Consider the following 19,020-nt stretch of genomic DNA (forward strand, 5'->3'; position numbering starts at 1 on the left):
ACCAAAGAAAGCAATCGCACACGACCTCTGAACAGAAAGGAATCCCACAGACATAAAGATATTTTTGAAAGCTTCAACAACCGACTATTTCTTGACTTTTGCAATATTCTATCTTCAGAAAAAGATGAACCTAAATTCAGCTCTGCATATCTAATGACACTGGTTTGTGCAAGCCACTGCCGGCGTTTGAACAATTTTGACCTTTTCCTCTTGGGCCTCTGCAAACTCTTCATGTCTCCAGGGAAAAAAGGGAACCTGAAACAAGAGGTTGTGGTCTGAAGCATAATTCATAGGTTCAAAACACCACCAACAGAAATAAGCTTACACTTATATTTCGAAGCTGTGGAAACTATTTTGAAACTACCATGCCTGTGCATGGGCAAGAGCTCTGTTCTTTGGTGTATCTCTTTCTTAAACAATGTTGTTAAAATTCGGCAAAGGGCTAACGAACAAGGGAGGTGGAACGATGTAAATAAGAGCTTAGTAGGTTTCTTCGTACGTATGAATTGTAGGTCTTACAAGAGGGGTTTCTATTTACCAAGGTATTACAGGAGGGCGAAACGGACATTATCTACCTCTATCTCATTTATGTTGCAATTTTCAATGTAAATGTGAGGGATAGGATGTTCTGCTGAACAGCTCATGGTTTTGTGAATCCTTATATAAACGTTTTAAATAAAATGCAGAAAGGGAGTTTTAACTGGATCATGGATAGTTTTTCCCCCTCTTACTTCCCTAATGAAGTAAGAGGACGCTCCATCCTCCTGCTGGCAACCAACACCCTCACCCCGCCGTCCCCCTCCCTCCCCACACACCCAAACTGCACACAGTCTTTGGTAGGCATGAGGTAGACTGAACCATCTTCTGTGACACCATTATAAAGCATTTAGCTCCTAGTGGATCTTGGACTCCATCAGCAGAACCACACCTATCTTTAGTAGATGCAACCTCACAATACAAGGGAGTACCATTTTTCAATAAGGCAAGCATACTGTTAATTCCTCATCACATCAATATATATCAATCTAAATATGGCAGGCCTATTGGCTTTGTTAAGGGATTACCACAAAAATATATAGGACCTATCTGCGTTGTGAAGGGGTCACACTAATATATCAGTAATCACATATTATATTCAGACATTCATTATTAATAAAAAACATTTTGATTTGGCTCTTGGCGAGTCCCTCACAGCAGCCCGCCACAAGGGCTAAGGGGTCAGGGTATTCCTATTGTGCCGCCCGTTAAATTTATTCAACATATTTTTCTGCAGTCGAGTTTGGAGTGCTATTTTATGAACCTTAATTTCTCAGAAACGGCTCAAAAGTATTTATCAAATCAAAAAACGCATGCTTTCTGGGAAAAGATCTAGCTTTCTGTCAAATTCTGAGTAATTCTGTTCAGCCTTTTTGTATGCATTGTTGTCTGGTTTTTCCTATGGAAACTGCATGGAAAAAAATGTTTTCAGACCCCACCCCTTTTTCTCGGCTTCCACTTTATGGACCACATCAAAACTTTCCAGGAAGGAGTTGAGGTGGATGAAGTTTCGTAAAGATTTGTCAAACGGCAACAAAGATATTGGTGAAACTAAAAATGCTTTTCCTATGGAAACCTTGACCTAACTATAACCACACAGTGTTGTATATATCCATATGTATGTAAATGTGTGAATATCACTGAGTAACAATAGCCACTTTGCAGTTGTGGTTAGGAATTCCAGGTGTAGGAATTCCAGGTATAGGATTTTTGCTCAATAAAAACTTTGCTTCTGTTTAAAGGATCACCATTAAACTTTGCAGACCTTTTGCTTTTCTTACATTGAAGAACAATTCAAAGGTTTGCAGTGATTTGTCAAGAGGGTGGGGGGGAGAAAAAAACAGGGAGGCAAAATGCGTTATTCCCCAAAGGATTTAAAAAAAGACTCTTTGGGACTTTTTAGACAGATGAAGAGCCAAAACAGCTAAAAGGATTTTAATTAAATTTGTCAGGATTACACATTATGGTGCACAGGTGACCTTGCTAGTTATTACTGGTGTGTATGTGGTATTTTTGTAGTTATAAGGAATTTTAACTTAGTGATATCTGTAGTAGCTGTATTTCTGCAAAAGTTTGCATTACTTTGCAGAAGTTTTGCGTTACATAGCGATGACAAGTCATTATGTGATTGGCTAATGACTGCATTTCCAAAAGACAAATACAGCCATGTTTTAGGTACACTTTACTTGATAAAATGACAAAATATTTATGAGTTTCCATAAATTTTAAACAATGTACGGGTACCACAGTATCACCTCAGAAGTACAGCGGTACCAAAAATAAATAAAAATACCTATGTTAAAGAATTAAAAATACACTGTAGAACCCTATATTTAAGAATATAGGGTACTACAGTGTATTTCCCTTTTTAACATATTTAAATCTTCAGTATAAAGTCTACGGAGTAGTGCGGCAATACCTAAAAATTACCATGCTACTTACATTTTTTAAAAAATGCACAGTTCTCCCTAGACTGCTGTACAAATATATACAAAATTATAAATACATTTCAATACCTATTAATACTTGAATAAAGTGGTAACAGGTAGGACATAAACCCTACTACTAACTTACATGTAAGAACCTAATCAGAACATGGTGAAACACAGAATGCAGACAAACGTTGCTGAAAACTACATGGCTGCCTTTTACCTTTGGTAAAAACAGCCATTAGCCAATAAAATACTGCCTTATAATATGCATATACTGTAGTATCCAATGACCTTTCAGCTCCTTACTATGGCACAATATATAACTAAGTATTTTATAAATATAACTTTAAAACTACTCACACTATTCACACATACTACCAAAAATGACTATTTGTGCAAAATAACATGTTTTCTGCTACATTACATCTACATCCGTTAAAACACTTTCACTCTACGACTGTCTCAATTACCACACTCCATTGTAAGACAATACACTCTACACCATTCCACACTATACTATTACACTCTACGCCACTCAACTCAACATCACTCCACTTTATGCCACTCCACTCTATGCTAATCCACTCTATGTGACTTCAATCCACCCCACTCTATGCCACTCCACTCTACACCGCTACATTGTACACTATTACAGTCCGCCACTCTATTTTTTGCCAATATATTTTATGTTACTTCAGTGCATGCCAATACACTCTATGCTACTCCATTGTACGCAACTCCACTCTACAAAACGATTCTATTCCACTCTATGTCACCCGCTGTATGCCACTTCAGTGTACAATACTGCATTGTATGCCATTCCTCTGTATGCCACGGTACTTTAAGCCACTGCACATTCACTATATGCCACTCCACTCTACGACAATCCACTATAAGCTATTCTGCTGTATAACACTCCATTCTGCAGTACTATAATCTACACCACTCTACACCAGTCCACGCTACTGTACTACACTGTACAGTATTCCACTGTATGATACTCCACTCTATGCCACTTTACTCTATGGTATTCCACTATATGCCACTACACTCTACATCACTACACTGTATGCCAGTAACACTCAACATTATTCCATTCTACACCACTCTCTTTTATGCCACTTCTCACTGTGCCCCTACGCTGTATGTTATTCCACTATATGCCACTGTACTCTATGGTATTCCACTTTACAACCCTCCATTCTAAGACACAACAATGTATGCCACTCTATCCTATGCCACTTCAGTCTATGCTATGCCACTGTATGCCACTACAATGTGCATCACCGAACTCCACACAATTCTTTTCTATGGCACACCACTGTACACCACTCCACTCTACCTTATTACACTTCAGCCTTTCCTCTCTGCCCCATTTTAATGTAAGATATTCCACTGCATGCCACTCCAGTATTAGCCACTCCACTGTATGGCACTCCCCTCTACGCTAGTCCAATGTAGGCCACTATACTGCACCTCACTCCACTTCATGCTGGTCCACTCTACCACACTCCACTCCATGCCACTCTACTCTACGCTATTTCACTTTACTCTACTCCACTCTAATATACTCCTGTGTATGCCACTTTACTGCACACCAGTCTACTGTATGCTATTCCACTGTATGCTGGGTTCAGTCTATGCCACTCTACTGTCCATTACTATACTGTATGCCAATACACTCTACACTGTTCCACTGTATACATTTCCACTGTATGACACTGCACTCTATGCTATTCCACTCGGACACTTTAATATACTCTATTCCACTGTACTCCACTCCACTCTACACCACTCCATCCGATGATACTCTTTCAACTCAGTTTCACTCTTCACCAGTCCACTCAATGCCACTCCAGTCACTCCATTATAAGCCACTCCATTCTGTGCCACTGCACTGTATACCACTCCACTATACACCATTCCACTGTATGATATTGCACTGTACATTATTATACTGTACGTCACTCCATTCTATGCTACATCACAGTATGCCACACCACTGTACACCAATCCACTCTCCCTTCCTACACTCTACCTTATTCTACTGTGCGACTCTCCATTCTACCCCACTCTACTGTACAATAGTGCACTATAAGCCACTTCACTGTGCATCACTACACTGTACGCCAGTAACAGTTAAGATTTATCCACAGTACACCAATCCACAGTACACTACTCCACTGTATCCTAGTACAGTCTCCCCAAGTACACTGTGCCCCACACCACTCTGCCACACTCTACTCTATGGTATTTCACTCTACAGCAATCCAATCTAAACCACTACACTGTACACCACTCTACTCTATGCTATTCCACTACAGATAACTACAATTTATCTCACTCCAGTATACAATATTCCTCTGTATGCCGCCCTTGTATATGCCATCCACTCTACACTATTCCACTACACTCTAAAACACTATATGGTACAACACTGCTGTATGCCACTTCACTGTACATAATTCTACTCTATGCCATTCAACTGTATGCCACTCCACTCGAACACAGTCCATTGTATGCCACTGCGCTGAACACCACTCCACTGTATGCTATTCAGCTGTATGCTGGTGAACTGTACGATATTCCAATCTACGCCACTCCACTGTACGCTATTACAGTATACGCCAATACACCCTACACTATTCCTCTGTATTCATCTCCACTGTATGACACTCCATTCCAAGCTGTTCCACTGTATGCCACTCTACTCTATGCCACTCTAATATGCTCTACCACTCTCCGCCTATCCTATATATGCCACTCCAATGTACTCAACTCTACTCTACCCCAGTCCACTCTATGCCACTCCATCTATGCCGCTTCACTCTACATCACTGCACTGTATGCCACTCCACTCTACTACAATCCACTGTATTTTATTACACTGTACATCACTCCATTCTACACCAGTCTATTCTACTCTACTCTACACCTATCCATGCTACCCTATTACACTCCACCCTATTCCACTGGACAACATTCCATTCTACACCACTCTATTGTCCGGTATTCCACTATATGCCACTCCACTCTACTTCACTACACTGTACTCCAGTAACACTCAACATTATTCCATCCTACACCATTCCACTGCACGCTGCTCCACTGTACACCAGTCCTTTTTATACCACTACACTCTACTCTATTTAACTATGTGCCACTCCGTCCTAGAACACTCCACTCTAAGCCACTCCACTGTACGCCACTACAGTCTACCCCCCTACACTGTCCCCTGCTCCAATCTACAACAATCCACTATACGGTATCCAATACTACAACACTCCCCTGTATGCCACAGCACTGTATGGCTGTTAGACTTGTCCGCTTTTGGCATGGTTTCCCCTGCCTTTTTGGCTTCTGACCTCCTGTTTTGACCCTGTGTTGAATATTTTTTCTGGCTTTAAGACTCTGGGCATTTTACCACTGCTGACCAAGGGTTCTCTATCTAAATTGTATTGCTGATTGGTTTATCCATGATTGGCATATTTGATTCACTAGGAAGTCCCTAGTAAAGTGCACTATGTGTGCCCAGGGCCTATAATTCAAATGCTACTAGTAGGCCTGCAGCACTGATTGTGCCACCCACAGGAGTAGCTCTGCAAACATGACCCACACCTGCCACTGCAGTGTCTGTAGTTTGAAACTGCCATTTCGACCTGGCAATTGCACACAATTGCCAGGCCTTAACCTTCCCTTTTATTACAAGTAAGTCACTCCTAAGATAAGCCCAAGGCAACCCCATCGGCAGGGTGCAGTGTATTTAAAACGTTGGACATGTATTGGTGTGTTTTACATGCCCTGATAGTGAAATACTGCTAAATTTGTTTTTCACTATTGCAGTGACTATTTCTCCCATAGGGTAACATGGAGACTGCCTTGAAATATATTTTAAGTGTAATTCCCCATTGGTAGCAGATAGAGTTATGGAGTTTGGGGTCTCTGAACTTACAATTTAAAATACATCTTTTGGTGCAGTTGGTTTTTAAATTTTAAGTTTGTCAATGCCACTTTAAGAAAGTGTCCATATTCTTGCTAAGCCATTCTGTGCCTCAGCCTGTCTGTGGAATACACGTCTGGGTAAGAATGACAATTGGGCTGTTTGGGAATTCACTCTAGACAGTCACACAAAGGGAGCTGAAGTGTGCCCTGCATATCCTGATGGGTTTTCCTGAGCTAGAATGGCGAGAGGAGCTGACACTTGCACCTGAACAGGGCTGTGCCTTTCCTTACACAAAGCAGTCTCCAACCCCCTGGAGTGTATTTGAGGCCAGGGCAGGAAAGGCAGGGTCTTGTACACTACCAAGTTTGCCTACTACAAAGGCAGAAATGGGTATAAGTACTGGACCTCTGACCCCAAAAAGTTAGAACACTTCTGGACTGAGGGCATTGTGCCAGGAAGAAGAGCTGGATGCCATAGTCCTGACTTGCTAAAAGGTGCCAACTCCAGTCCCTGGGCCCTTGGAAGTGTAAGCTGGTGACCTGCAGGAGAAAATCCATGCACCGATGCACTGCAGCAGAAAAATTAACGCAGCACCTGTCCTGCGGCTGAAGAATTGGTGCAGTGCCTGCCTTGCGGCTGCAGAACCAACTCAGCACCTGTTTCCTAGCATATCGATCAACACAGCGCCCCTGAATTTTCCACGCATTGTCCCCAGGGCATCAATTTCTCATTGACCCCGCACCACAGTAAGGAACTGAGGCTGCATCGCCTTTCCTGCAAGGAAACAATCAACGCATCACCTCCCCTCCCAGTAAGTAACCAACTCATTGCCTCTCCTGCAGGGAAAGAATCAACACATCACCTCCCTTGTGCCGTAAGGAACTGATGCATTGCTTTGCTTTTCATCACTGCACCTCATCAGCGGCTCACATATTCTTTGCTTTTGATGCAGGTGTTAAAAAGATACAGCCATTGATTCAGATGGATTAAGACTCATTGAAACCTTAAAAAAGTGATGTATGCTGGATTTTTGTCATTGTCATCTTGTTTTATTCAGATAAATATTGGCTATTTTCCTAAACTGATGAGCTGATGAGGAGTTCTTTTGTAGTGTTTTCACTGTGTTACTGTGTGTGTGTATGTGTGTGTGTGTGTGTGTGTGTGTGTACAACTACTTTACACATTGCCTCTTATATAAGCCTGACTGCTCGTGCTAAACTACCAAGAGGATGAGCAGGGGTTATCTTAGCTGTGTGACTCCCTTATCATGACTAGAGTGAGGGTCCCTACTCGGACAGGGTGCAAACCACTGCCAACTAGACACCCCATTTCTAACAATGTCACTTTACTCTATGCCACTCCATTCTACACTATTCCACTGTACACTACTACACTGTACCTCACTCCACGCTATGCCACTCCACTCTGTGCTACTCTACTGTATGCCACTTTATGCTATTCTACTCTGCACCATTCCTCTCTACCACACTCTGGTGTACACTATTCCACTGTATCCCACTCTGTTTTATGCCACTACACTCTATGCTATTCCGCTCTACACAACTGCAGTGCCACTCCACTCTACACCAGTCTACACCACTACATTGTGCGTCACTGCATCCTAGGCTTTTCCACTGTACGACAATCCACTCTAACACACTCCACTGCACACCACTGCACTTTACGCCACTACACTGTTGTCCAATCCACCCTATAAAATTCCATTGTAAGCAACTCAATTGTAAGGCATTCCACTCTATGCTATTCCACTCTATGCCACTCCACTGTACGCCACTCCACTGTAGGCCAGACTAATATATGGTATTCTTCTGTACACCTCTCGACTGTATGCCACTGCATTCTTCGCAACTCTACTGTACCCCACTCCACTCTATGCCACTCTACACAAATACACTCAATGGCACTCCAGTCTATACCACTGCACTTTCCGCTATTCCCATCCATGCTACTCCATACTGCGCTATGTCTCTGTAAGCAACTCCACTCTCGCCACTATACTCAATGCTATTGCACTGTTTGCCAGTCCACTGTACGCTACTCCACTATAAGCTGTTCCACTTTACACCACTACAATCGATGACACTCTACTGCACGGCACTTCACTATACACTATTCCACTCTAAGCCACTCCACTGTACGCTAGTGTACTGTATGACATTACACTGTACCGTGCTCAATTCTTTGCCACTGCACTCTATGCTACTCTACTGTCTGCTATTACGCTCTGCCACACTACACTCTATTGCACTCCACTCTTTCTAACTCCACTGTACACTATTCTATTGTACACAACTCCAGTCTACAACACTCCACTCTACGCCATTCCACTCTATGCCACTCCACAATGTGCAACCATACTGTAATGCACTGCACAGTACGACACTCCATTCTATGTCACTCCACTCTACACCACTCCACTGTATGCTATTCCACTTTAGTTCACTCCATTGTACCAAACTCCACTCTATGGCACTATACTCTATGATTATACACTTTACAGCACTCTTCTCCCCTATACTGTACCGCTCTCCACTTAATAATACTCTACTCGATGACAGTAAACTCTGCCATTTCAAAAACGTTTTTATTAAAAATGAAAAAACAATTGGAGTTCAATGAAAAAAACAAAGGTTAAACCTTTGTCATGGTTAGGAAAACTTTATTATTTCTATACAAACCAAACTTAAAATACACAAACATTTGAAATTCTTCAGTTATAGTTGTACATTACATTGCTAATATATGTTACACTTTTACATTTATATAACTTTATTCTGGAGCACAAAGAAAAGTTAAAGTAAATTTGACAATTCTATACTTATATCTAAAACTTTAATATAATATTTATGCAACACCCTCAAAATATTATAACTCTCACCTCCATACACTGTGTATTCAACTCAGTAGCCACATTATATTAACTATAGCTCGCCACTGCGTGGAGAAGGCGCAAGTTGACGTTCATTTACTGGGACTGTTGAGTTGAATACACTGTGTATGAAGGTGCGTGAGTTATAATAATTTGAAGATATTGCAAACATTATAAATTGGAGTTGTAGGTTTAGCAATTTACATTTAGTGCATAAATTATAAAAGTAATGTATAACTATAACCAAAGAATTTCTAATGTATGTGTATTTTAAGTTTGGTTTGCATGTATATCTATATCTGTATCTATTTATACATATATATATATATATGGAAAACAAAAAGGCTCAGAAAAGGCACCGCGCTCCATTTACCGGTGCTACTGCTGAGGCGAGCCAACCCTTTTGATAGAGTCAAAAAGTTAAGGCGTCTTGAATCTAGATTCATAATACAGATGAAAACTAAGGTCCCTTTTGGGATGAACAATGATGAAGAATTATTTGTTCATTTGTAGTTCTAGCCTTAATTCAAAAGAATAATTAATGTTAATGTGGAGTTATAAATTCTACCACAATAACATTTGCTCTTTTCATCTGAACATAAGATAAGATACATTATTTTGAAAATCATTGAATTTGACTCCTTTGGATCTCTCCTCTCCCTCTCTCTCCCCCCCCCCTTTTTTCCTTTTTCCTTTTTCCTTTTTCCGTCTTTCTTACAATTCAATAGCTATATTAGTCACACAGATTTATATCAATGAATTAACCAATTTTGGAGGAAATTTTGCATTATTTCTGATAATCAATTGTCAATATATGGTGGTACTACAGTTTTTTGAATTCAAAACATTAGTGTTTAAATAAATTGACCCATGTCCTCTTTTTGAAATGTAACAATATTTACACACATTACTTTTGTTTGTTTGTTATATTTGTCGAAGGGTTAAGTGGTTTGGAACCACAAGTCCCAACATGCACTGTTAAGCACTGCTCGTTTCTATAAATAGAAGCTGCAAGAGTAATGAGATTCTTTGAACTCGAAAATGACCAGACGGTCGAAACGCGTCGTTCGTTTTATTTTTCCAGCTTGAACTTGAAATAAACGTGAGAATTATCACCCCTAATGGAGTGCACTGCTAATTTTTGATCAATATATATATATATATATATATATATATATATATATATATATATATATATATTCATACATACATACATGGAGTTTCAGTCAGCCCTCCTTATTCAATGGTCTATTCACCCTAATCACATTTCACCTCAATCCACCACATAATAAAGCATGGGGCACTGGGTGTCCAAATCATTCATAGGCTATCTTCCAATGTTAATGAAAGCCTTTTCTCTGATCATGTGCACCCAGCTGCCTGAAAATTCACTTCCGTGCCAGGCTGGTGAGGTGGATTGGTGGGTCAAATTATTTTTGTAAGTTGCATATTTTTTATTTGTTTTTTAATTAAAAATAATATAAAAATCACATGCATGCCTGGGTCCCATCTAATGGATTTGTCTATGCTTGTTGGTAAACAGAAATCAATTTGTCAGATCCCCTTGATAGTAAAATGGATTCACCAAAATCAAAGAGCATGAAGAAGTGTGAATCACAACCCTTTGCTGTTGTTCTTTAATGTTTCCTATGCAGATATGTCCCACAAATTGTTGAATGGAGCATAAAAGCACATTAGCTTCCTTGGGATACTGTCAAATCTGACAAACCTGAGACTTTTGCATTTGGAAAATTGTCTTGTAAAGCCTTTTTGTAAATGAAAACAAATGGAGAGGGTGACAGGAGTATACCTAAGTTAAACATCAACTGTAAAACCCAGATCAAACAAGTGACAGTCTGTGGGGAATGGTTACTTCATTTCAACAATAATTATGGTACTTGAATTATTTAGAATCTTTACCCTCCAGAAGTAGGATGACGCCACTATTGATTTTGGTAACATCAAAAAGATTTTCTAATTGCAATACCAATATCCCAAATGAAAATTTAAAAATGCCAAAGTGGCCTGGGCCACCAGTGTACTCCTGTTTATCTCAGAGAAAAAGAGTCCTGGAGGTTGGGTTTGCAGAAGCCCTAGTACAACAATTTGACCAGAGATCTACAAGGAAATTTCTTAAATCTTTGAAATTACTGAGAGAATGCATGATTGAGAGCAGTCACTGAACATGCCTTCTTTGTCATTGTGCACTATATTTTCAAATTCATATGAAATAGCTAAATAAATAGATGAGATTAAGGCTCCAGGCATTTGTATCTCTCATTGTAGACTTAAGATGTAATACTTACCTTTGGGGGCTGGAACATATAATTGACAGGAAACAAAGAACTCCTCTTTAACGTGAACAGAGGATCTCATACAATGTATTTTATCTTGCAGACATGTTGATGACCTAAGGGAATATTTTTAGAAGTCCATATTTTTGTAGAGTAACATTACTTCTAGAAGAAAGCAATTATTTTCCTTAGTAAAAAAAAAAAAAGGTTAAAGACATATTGAATGCCATGAGAGGGTTTGTTAGAGACAACACTTGGTCCGTTTGTACATCATAAACCATTGACTTTCCCACATGATACTTCTTAATGATTTTATTTAATAATCTAGCCTTATAGTCCGCTGCAGAGGGTTAGGTAGTTGTCAAAGTCCCCGAACCCAAAATATAGGCCTGAGCAGCAAGTGAGGGTCTCTAACGAGGCAGAGTGCCTATAACAACTTGCATAGGTCAAGGTAGAAATGCTCTAAGGCTCCACTGAGCATTGAATATTCTAAATTAAAAGGGAAAACAGAAAGACAAACACTGGAATTTTGGAGTAGTAGATTTATACAGCCATTATTAGTCCTGAGACACTTCATTGTGTTCAGTAGAGCTCTCTACATTCCGGTGTTCTCATGTAGGGTGTGACAAACATGTTTTTAAGTTTAAGTTTCTTTCAATTTGCACAATTAGTTAAAATCATAGCAAACATTACAATAAAAAAAGCACCTGACTTAAAAAACAGTATCATGCAGATTACAAAAGATACCACTAACAAGTAAAAAGCATGCACTATTCCATGATTAATAATATAAAAAAGTAGCAGCAAAAAGCCCCATTCGTAATAGCAGCAGCGAGAGATCATTTATCATACAGTTTATAAAAGATACTGCTAATAGGACAAAATGCACACTGTCACATAATTAACAATATAGCAGCAAAAACCCTATTTATGATAGCAGCCACAGGAGATAGGAGGTAAGTTTAAACAAATGCTCAATAAAAGTGCAAGTGCTAAACAGAACCTACAGAAGCAAGCAAACCCTTTGCATATGTATACAAAAATTAAAGTGCAAGGCATGAAAGTTTCAGCTAACAATAAGATAGCCCGGTCTACCCTGAAGGAGGCCTGCTCGCTCACTGGTATGGGCTTTGCTCTCAAGGTGTAACATTTTTTAGCATTAACAAGGCAATTGTCATAAACTTAATGAATCTTGGGGTCAGTTGTCACGAGTCACCTTTCAGACTTTCAATTACAGCTTTTATGCAGATCCTTATGCTCAACTGCCTTAAAATTGGAAGAAGAGAATATTGTCTGGGTGAACTTAAAAAAGGGCACAGTCATAGAACATGTGAAAGTGTCTCCTGCTTATAACCACATCCTCTACATAAACGTTTGAAGTGCCGGTCAGACAGATGTACTTGTATGCTTTAAGTAGTACTCAGCCGAACCTCAAGCGAATTAGTTGGAACTGTAATAGTGACAAATGTGGAAATTGAGTGATCTAGCTTTTGAAGAGAGGTAGAAAAACAACACAAATAAACTTACATCTACATTTCTATGCAAGAGACTCAGAGGAGTTGTACTTTAGCACTTTTGCTTAGAGACAATGGTTATATTTTTGTGTAAGAAGTTTTAGGAAGACAGGCATTACATTTTAATGCATTCCTTGTTCTTGTACTAATGTTTGTGTATTATTTAGGTGGAGAAATTCGAAGACAATCTATAGTCTACATTACATACGTTTTGGAAAAAGGTAGGAGGCCATTTCAAATTGTATATCAGGATTATTTCAGTGGTCTGTAAATCCGAAGGCTTTTCAGACAATTTGCTGGATAATTTGTGTTGTAATATTCTCATTTGAGCTCCATTTGTTTCTAATGTTTTTGGAAGGTGATAATCTCTTGGGAGATGCTAGAGCTGCCTAGCAGAACCTTTGAAGGAAGTTTTGGAAATTTTCATTGAATGCTGCCTCAGAAATGGCTCTGAAATCCACGACCTGTAGCCAAATTCTTTGAAGTTGTACAACATAATGCTCAAACCGATTTTTTTCCCAAAACTTTCTTTAACGTTGCTCGTCCCAAGCTGTCAAGGGTGGGGAGGGGCGGCGGAGTTGGGATAAACCATAGGCGGGTTTTGGTGAGTTTGGGGATTCTCTCTCACTTGCTCACTGTGTGCAGTTGAGTGGAAATTTACCCCTCACCACACGGACATTTCACCATCTCTCACTAATGAGAGCACATTCAGCTCAGGAACTACTGGGGCAGAAACACATCAAACGATTTTAAAAGTGGGAGCCCCTGACCTCTTATACTTCAGGGTAACGTCTGTGCAACTGATTGCGAGGTCAAATGTCAGAATTCTTAACCATACTGGTATGTTCCTCTTTTCAACTGACTAGGAACAGAGCACCTCGAATAATCACCAACTGTGATTTATCTTTTAAAGGCTAAGAGAGAGAACATAGGTCTAGCCACCTGATATCCAAAGCAAAGTTTCTCTTTTTTTAATGTAGCTTGGGGCTGCCCCCTCACTCCAGGATAGCAGGATTCCACATTTTCCATTTGACAACCTATTTCACCTACTGTTTGTGGTCTTCGTATGCTTCCATTATATACCATTTGGAAAACAGTGGTTTACAATAGAGAAGCCCCAGTCTGGAAACACGTTGCCCAGAAGTGACAGAACTAGGCGGCCATTCTTTTAAAGTTGCGTTCAACTATTTACTCATTCACTGATCTTCACTCGCTCACTCACCCAATGCAATGTAGAATTATTTATCTCTTAATACTGTCTGGCCGCAATGACAGGCAGACTGACTTGTGCCGTGAACTGCTGATGTGGCATTCGGCGGTGAAAGGGAGCAGGAACTGATTTCTCACTGTTGTGCAGTGATAATCAGCAGTTAATGGCTCGCACATTCATAACACATTTCATTCCCATTTTCTCTCACGTCTTCATTACTGAAGAATTTTAGTACACAGGTACTCGCTTCACCTGAATAGAATCAAGCAATGAATCAAATAAACAAAAAAGGCATAGGCTCTGTCCATCCCTGCAACCTAAGCATTTCTTAACCACTCTTCAGACTTAGACAAGGTGATATCCAAATCTGGGGAAACATGCCACAAAATCTGTGCAATATTCTCACATTTCTGTGGGAAAAGGTGATGAAAACAGTGATAGCACTATTGGGCAGAGCATCTTAATGCTAAGATCTCTGTATCGCTCACATTTCCCCTTCATGCATCTCAGCAGTCGTCTTGTGTAACAATGACAGGGTACCTGTAGCCTATACAGAACCGGGAGGGACCACATTGCCTGGCACACCAACACATAATTCGCCCAGATGTATTGTGGTAAGTGCAGTGTATAATCGCAATCACTTTAGTTGAAAGTTTTTAGCATTCACCTTTATTGTTGCAACCAATGTTGTGTATCTCTAGACACGTGTTTTAGGATAGTTGTCCTCCAGTAGACAATAACAACTTTAATTTGGGGGTGCCGACAATGCTGCTTACAGTCTTCTCAGGTTTCTGTGCCACTTCCAGAGTGCCGGTGCATCCCAGAGCTCGTCAGCCCTAAAACTCAACTAAAAGCCATACGAAAAACAGGGAGGGAGCACACTGCCTGGCATACAGCAAAAAGTTTGACCAAATGCACTGCGCCAATGTGATAAAATCATGTTGCTTGTGATACTGAAATGTGTATGTCCAAGTATGTAATACTTAATACCTCTTTGCTAAATAATCTGAGAACAATGCCATCTTCCCTGGCACACAAAGCTTGTACTAGAAGACACTATTCCCCTGGACGTGGGGAAGGCGTTTAATATGGCCATACTGGCCATACCGGGCATCAGGCATTTCTCTTGGAGGCTGGAAGGGTGGGCGGGAGGGTGCTTTTGTTACTGGGTGGGTTGGTTTTGTAGCAGTGCAGCAGATTTTATCTGTATATCCAACAGTTTTCAGGCAACAATAAAAGTGCCAAGATAACTCTGGGGATTATAATGTATCTGCTGGAGAGAGATCAGAGGTTTGTTTAGTGGCAGTTTTGAGAGGGTTAATATGCCTGCTCCAAAGAACGTGTACTATGAAGGTTACAGAACAGTTTTTTATGTGCATCAATCAATCAGTCAACATTTATAAAGCGCGGGGTTCTCAAGGCGCTAGCTGGGGGACATGGGTCTGACAAAGAGCCAGATCTTGAGGTCCTTCCTGAACTGAGCCAGTGATGGAGACTGCCTGAGGTGGAGAGGGATTGTGTTCTAGGTCTGTGCGGCGAGGTAGGAGAAGGATCTTCCTCCAGCTGTGCTCTTCCAGATCCTGGGGATGGTAGCGAGGGCCAGTTGTGCTGAACAGAGTGCGTCAAGGGGTTGTAGACAGAGAGTCGTGGTTGAGGTTGGCAGGTCTGACGTTGTGGAAGGCCTTGTATGCATGGATCAGAAGTTTGAAGGTGATGCGTTTGTTGACAGGGAGCCAGTGTAGGTCTCCCAGGTGGATGGGGATGTGGCTGTGGCGGGTGATTTACAGGATCAGTCTGGCCACAGCGTTCTGTATTCTCTCGAGTCTTGATAAGAGTTTTTTGTTGATTCCGGCATACAGTGTGTTGCCGTAGTCACTTTGCTGCTGACGAGTGCCTGGGTGACTGTTCTTCTTGCCTCAATGGGGATCCAGTTGAAGATCTTCCGGAGTAGGCATAGGGTGTGGAAGCATGATGAGGACATTGCATTGACTTGGTGGGCCATGGACAGATGAGTTGACAATGGTGCCGAGGTTGTGGGCGTGGTCAGTCAGAGGTGGGACAGTTCCGAGGCTACTGGGCCACCAGGAGTCATCCAAGGTGGAAGCTGCAGGGCCCAGGATGGGGATCTCCGTCTTGTCTGAGTTAAGCCTCAGGCCGCTTTCCCTCATCCAATCGGTTACTGCCTTCGCTCCATTGTGAAAGTTCTTTTTGGCTGTTGATGCTTCGTTGGTGTTCTGCTCTGCTGCAAACTAAGAGGAAAACACTGGCAAGTAATGCAGCACTCCTAGTTTGAGTAATGAATTTATTAAGGCACGTCCCAGATATCAAATAAAGTACACAAAAACATGAACACAAGCATTTAACTTGAATGCAACAAAAACATGTACATGCCAAAATACTCACAGCAGTTGAACAATGACAGGCATAAAAAGGTGCAACCCACCAACAGTGATTATATGCAGCGAATATATATGCACAGTGAAGCTAGATAATTAAGAATAAAAAATGCATCACCATGGGGATCGAATCCAATATCATCCTTGTCAACGTCAAGCTGAGGAACCCTGGACAGCTGAGAAAGGAGAAACCTTCCCCAAAGGGATCTTGTTTTGAGCCGTGCATCCACCCGTAAAATGAGTTCCTCCTGCCTCAGTGCCAAGCTTCCCCTCCTTATATATCTATAAACCCCAGAGGAAGGTTCTGGCAACTTCACCTCCCTTCAAGTAAGTTATGAACTTCAAGCGCCGGACGTACTTGGTCTGCGTCAAAAACATGAAAAGGAATTGGTCCTACTCTGATGCACATTCCAGAGACAAAGAAACAGTATTTTTCCGTAATGAAAACATTGAAAACATTCCCAAGCTGAGACGGTCTTATCACGTCTACTGTCCACATCCCCCATGTTATGTTTCTGCGCAGTGCAACCCGCTGCTGGTAGGAAGAAGTGCAAACACGTTCTATGTGGAAAACAAGCTCGGTGTGGAAAAATCCTGTGCCACCAATATGATGGCTAGCATCTGAAGCTAAGCTAAACACAAAATGGAGTCAGTGGTCAAGATGGATTCGGTGTTTAAATACAGATAGCATTACAGTCGGTAAGGGAGAGAATGAGATGTATGTCGTTGGCATATGAGACGATGTTGAGCCCCTGGTGCACAGCTCAGTTGGACTCTGCTTTTGCCATAGAGATCCTTTTGTACTGTGCAGTTCATAAGTTACTATCGTAATCTAGCACAGTAGGCTATGAACTGTCATCAAAAATCTGCATGCAAACTGAATGGTACAGATTAGAAAGTTATGTTTTTCCCAGTCTTTATTTATCCTAATTTGACTAAAAAGGGTTTGTTTGGGTAGAAATAAATAATTAGTAAAGTCACCCATCACCACTGTGTTACGTTCTGAATCCTGAGTTTATGGTTCCCAGACCATCACTCTTACAAATGCCTACCAGTAAAGATGACATGTGCGTCCAATACTTGTAGTCCCCTTTGTCTTATATAACATTTTCTCGTCAGTGATTTACAAACATATGATTCATTGTCTCTGTATGTGTGTGTGATGTAAAGTGCTCCAACAATCTTTGCTGGTAAGAGAGGTGCTATAAAACAAATGAAATACATGTGAGAGAGGGTTGGGTTGTTAAGAGACTAGAGGCACTCCTAGAGGGTGATAGTGAAGGCATCATTGAAGAGCACTAATAAAGATTGCCAAATCCTGGTACTCTGTAAGGTCACCCTTTACCATGCTTTAAAAACTAATATGATTTAGTATATAATGAAAATGTGTTGTAGAATGCACAATTGTTGATATTTGTTTCAAAATTTTCTTGGGGGGGAGAACCCCCTCCCCACAAGCCACCATTGTAGTGGTCAGGCTCGCTTGCTATGTACCCTATGGGGGCTGGTCTGACAGCATTTTCTTGGACTGCTTTAAGTTCCCAGTCCAGCCATGTACCTCTTTAGAACTCTAGAAAGGGTGGAGTCGAAAGATGATTATGTCTTTAAGGTATGCTGAGCTTATAGTAATCCAACAACTCAAGTGAGCTGTGGGGTTTTACTTTCTACTCAGTATAAGACAAGGGTGCCCGCTTTCTCTTTTATTGTTCTTACAAGCACTAAAATTGCTCACAGTGCCAATTCGCAATCACACATGATCAATTGTGTACAAACCAGTGCTTAATTTGTAAAATAAAAACACAAGTGCCAGAGTCCTTGTTGGAAGGCCACTGCAGCTTACACCAATCATTTCCCCCGCCAATGCTGCCAGTAATAGTACCAACATAACTAATAACTGTCGCACTCATACACGTCTGACAATTCAGACTTTTAATATACATTAAAAAGGACTAATGCCTGCCACCCAAGCTATTCTCACAACATGGGGAAGCAGATTTAGTCACTTTAATGTACTTGGAAAGTTTAAGCAACTGTGGTGCTCTCACAAAATTATTCAAATAATGCCACCATGTGCCCGCCTGTCAGAAGTTCCAGTGTTGACAGTAAAGTGCTGATGCTGATCACCGGAAACCACCAGCTCAAATTAAGCACCTGTACAAGCTCAAGTTGGGGGAATGAAGGCACTACTTTATCCTATTCTTTTACTCACATTAATCAATCTGGATGTATCCCTTCCCTACTTGAGCTGTATAATTACTAACTTTTCCATCTTCACAGGCTATAAAGTGAAGTGGGGCATAAAATG

This window comes from Pleurodeles waltl, chromosome 7, assembly GCF_031143425.1.
Source record: "Pleurodeles waltl isolate 20211129_DDA chromosome 7, aPleWal1.hap1.20221129, whole genome shotgun sequence".
Taxonomy (NCBI): Eukaryota; Metazoa; Chordata; class Amphibia; order Caudata; family Salamandridae; genus Pleurodeles; species Pleurodeles waltl.